Genomic DNA, 4676 nt, shown 5'->3' with positions numbered 1-4676 from the left:
AGAGAGAGCGGCAATAATGGCACCCACGACGTCCGGTGCCGGCGCTTGATCTCATGGTAGAAGAAAGTTGCATCTGGGGAGAGCAGATACCATCTTTGGCAATGTTCCATTTTCTTGCAATTGGAGTAAAGCTCATCTTAACTCTGCACGGTCCCTTTCAACTAGAGTAATTTCTAGAATAGCATACGCATGTAAGTAACGTATAACATGCTTCGTGCTATATTAATTAACACTCACTCATGCCACTCTAAACTGGTAGCTCATCTCATGTAAGCAAGCATACGATGATCTCTAATGTCAGTGACGACGATCAAACAATGGAAACTGCGGAGCGCGTATACTCGAACAGGAATGCGAGTGGTGTGAAGCACTGAAGCTCACACACACACACACACACACATGCGTACATGCATGGCAGTAAAAGGCCATAGCTGCTGCACAGTGTGATTTACAACTATGGCAATTTCTACTCCAGCTATTCAAATACCGCACCGGCCCCATCTGAGTAGTAGCGGACGCATGTATTGTACTCCTCCTGCTTTCTGCACTAGCAGTCCTAGCTAGCTATCCACCCAGTGCCGTTCCATTTGCGCCAAGTAGCTTCCCCCAACCCCCATATCCACTCTGACGACTAGTGTGGTTCAGCCAACGTTATGATCACGGTCTACGGATGCACTATACGTCTGTATGTTACCACACCACCTTCCCAGTTTGCAAGCTCTGGCATGTAGGTGGCGTTAGTTCCTTGTTTAATTTTCTCTCCCCAAAGATATATGTGATTAGCACTAGCTGGTTAATTAATTTCAAGAAGAAAGAGGAAGAGAAATAAGGATTTCGGACAGGAGGCGCTTCCCTTCCATAGCTGGTGGATTTTCAACTAGCGCGTATGATTTCCAGTATCATATTCATGCATGCACCACTCTTAACGACGGGGTGGGGGTGGCTCATCAATCATTTTGATCAACTTGCTTCTAAAACATTTTAGCTGAATCATTTGATTCTTTCTAATATCCTTTTTTTTGCATGATTTGATATCGTTAAAGGATGCAACCTTAACTTTGAGTTACATTGCGTATTACTACGTGAGGGATCATCGATTTGGTTTTCCCGAAACCATTAATGAGCTTATTTATATTTACCTTTGTTGAGAAAATGGGTGGTGGCGCTCCGAAGGTCTAGATGCTCATCTTGACCATTCATCTACTCGAAAAGCATGTCAAAAGGAGAAAGAAAGTAATGGCGATTGATGGCATGCCTCCACCAAGGCATAAAGTGAGGAGTCATCATGTGCTTCGCGGCAACTCATGCTTTCAAGACATTGTCTTGAGTTAACTATTTTTTACTTTTTTCAAAAAAATTATAATTTCTAGGTGAGGACATTAAACCTAAGTCATTCTCTATTGTTTTTCCTTCTTTCTCTATACTTTGTCCGGGAAGAGACCGACTCATTTGCAACAATTAATTTGTTTTGCTTTTAAAAAAGTTAACAATTCAGATGATGTTGCACGACCCAAGCTACTTTCTTTAACAAAGTGACATGGTCATGGCTTAATCTCTTCGAACACATGGAAAACCTAGCATATTAGTCCCTCACATTCTCACATACCAAATGACTATGCCTCTAAACTATTTTTGCTAGGACCACTAAAATTTGTTTAGCGCCAACCGACACTCAGAGAATATGTGACATAACCGATTGTCAAGATAAGTTCAACCATCAAATTAATGTAGCCTACGCGGGAATTCAGATCAGCATACATATTCACATCAAGTTGTAAATATATCTTTATAATTGATCTAGTGGAATTATGGCATAGGAAATCAAGTGAAGATTGGCTCCTTAAATGGGATAACAATGCTTAACCACCATGATGCACCAAAGGTGCATGTTTCCCCTTGGCACATGTGCTTCCTTCATGGCGGATATGCAAGATAAACTCGTCATCACCGAAGCTCGCAATTCCCACATCTCAATGATGCATGCCGTGGTGCCCCATGCATGACGCGCCTTCGTGGCACTCTCATGGCGGTTGTTTCTCAAGCGGTCACCCTGCGTCGTGTTGAGCTATGTCACACCACCATGGCCTTCTTCTTCGTTACCCGCCATGCCATCACCACCTTTAACTCCTCTTCCACCATTGCAAGGAGACCGGTGGTAAGGAACCAGAACACCGCCCACTTGGGCCGCTTGGCTGGATCCACTAATTCAGCTTCCTCCATGGCCTAAAGGACCTCACCATCTCTTCGTCATCCATCGCCTCACTCACCGCCATGGCTTTCGCGTTGAGGGAGCTTGTCGTCAGGAACCACGAGTTGATCTAGCAGAGGCGGGCAAGCATCGGCGCATCCCCGCCAGTGATCAGCGCCCAATTGAAGTCAACCATAGTCCCCCACCCCCACCCCCGTCTTGCAGTGAGACAGATCTAGCAAAGTGGAGGAACGGGGAGCAAGAGAGGGTGAATGTGGAGCTGCAGAGGCGACCAACTGAATCCAGTCACCCCGATACGTCCATATCTCCCCTCGCCATTCCTGAGGTCCACACCATGCACCGAGTCCAGCAGCGTCAGGACATGTGCCAGATGACACGGGAAACGTACCTCGTCATCCACTGAAATTTGTTCCTCTCGCCGACACGATCGTGAATCTACCACACCACCTCGGTAGTCCGGGAGGATCAACTGATGCATCGCCGCCGGCCGGAGAAGCGCTACGGCTGCCGAAATTGATATTCTGGTTGCCCCGTTCTCACAGAAGGAGGTGTTTGATGCTATTGCACAGATGAAAAACAATAAGGCTCCAGGTCCGGATGGATTCCCGGCCAAGTTCTATAAAAAGTGCTGGCACATTATTAAGGGGGATTTGCTACCTATGTTCCATGACTTGTTCTCTGGACAGCTTCAGTTATTTCACTTGAATTTTGGAACTATCACATTGCTTCCTAAGAAAACGGATGCTGTGAGAATTGAGAAATTCAGGCCGATATGCCTCCTCAATGTTAGTTTCAAAATTTTCACCAAGGTAGGGACTAATAGGCTCACACAGATTGCGCATTCTGTGGTGCAACAATCCCAAACTGCTTTCATGCCGGACAGAAACATCCTTGAAGGGGTGGTTGTCCTGCATGAAACGCTCCATGAAATCCATTCCAAAAAATTAGATGGAGTAATTTTTAAGGTGGATTTCGAGAAAGCGTACGATAAGATCAAATGGCCATTCCTCCAACAGTCATTGCGTATGAAAGGTTTTGATGAAGCCTGGCGCCGACAGGTTGAATCATTTACGCAAAAAGGTAGTGTGGGAATTAAAGTTAATGATGACATAGGTCATTACTTCCAGACACATAAAGGCCTAAGACAGGGAGATCCGATGTCCCCTATCCTATTTAACATTGTGGTGGATATGTTAGCAATTTTGATAGGAAGGGCTAAGGAAAATGGTCAAGTAGGTGGATTGATACCTCATCTCGTTGATGGAGGTGTATCCATCCTTCAGTACGCAGATGATACAATTATCTTTATGGAGCATGACTTGGCCAAGGCGAGAAATATGAAGCTTGTGTTATGCCTATTTGAACAATTGACCGGGTTAAAGATTAACTTTCATAAGAGCGAGCTATTCTGTTTTGGTAGAGCTAAAGACGAACAGGAGGCTTATAGGCAATTGTTTGGGCGCGAGTTGGGAGAGTTGCCCTTCTCTTACCTGGGGATTCCAATCCACCATCGTAGGCTGACAAACAAAGAGTGGAAGTGCATCGAGGACCGATTTGAGAAGAAACTGAGTTGTTGGAAGGGTAAGCTCATGTCATACGGAGGCCGATTAATCCTGATTAATTCGGTGCTCACGAGCATGCCTATGTTTCTCCTATCGTTATTTGAGGTCCCAGTTGGTGTTAGGAAGAGACTGGACTTCTATCGATCACGTTTCTTTTGGCAGGGTGATGAGCTTAAACGAAAATATCGGCTTGCTAAATGGGATATCATCTGTAGACCGAAAGACCAAGGGGGTCTCGGAATTGAGAATCTAGAAATTAAGAATAGATGCCTTCTTAGCAAGTGGCTGTGGAAGCTCTCAACGGAGAATGATGCCATGTGGGCTCAAATCCTTCGTGCCAAGTACCTCCAGACAAAAACTTTGCCCCAGGTTACAGTCAGGCCGACTAATTCACCCTTCTGGAAAGGTTTGATGAAAGTCAAACAAGCTTTCTTTAATAGGATGAGGTTTGTTACTGGAAACGGCTCTAGTACACGTTTCTGGGAGGATACTTGGCTCGGCGAAACACCTTTGGCCATCCAATATCCGTCTTTGTACCGTATTGTTCAACGACGTGAAGTGTTCATCGCCTCGGTATTTCAATCTACCCCCCTTAATATTCAGTTCCGACGGACGCTAGCGGGCAATCGTTGGGAAGAATGGCTCCGTTTAGTTAGGAGACTGATGGAGGTCCAACTATCTCAACAACCCGATGAATTACGCTGGAAATTGACTAGGTCTGGAGCATTCACTGTTAAATCAATGTACATTGATGTTATTAATTCGAACTCCATCCCTACCTCTAAGCATGTTTGGGCTGTCAAAGTTCCTTTGAAAATAAAAGTGTTTATGTGGTTTGTCCATAAACAAGTTATTTTAACAAAGGACAACTTGATAAAGCGTAATTGGACAGGACCTACTAGGTG

This window comes from Triticum dicoccoides, chromosome 5A, assembly GCF_002162155.2.
Source record: "Triticum dicoccoides isolate Atlit2015 ecotype Zavitan chromosome 5A, WEW_v2.0, whole genome shotgun sequence".
Classification (NCBI taxonomy): domain Eukaryota; kingdom Viridiplantae; phylum Streptophyta; class Magnoliopsida; order Poales; family Poaceae; genus Triticum; species Triticum dicoccoides.
This window is presented reverse-complemented; position numbering follows the sequence as displayed.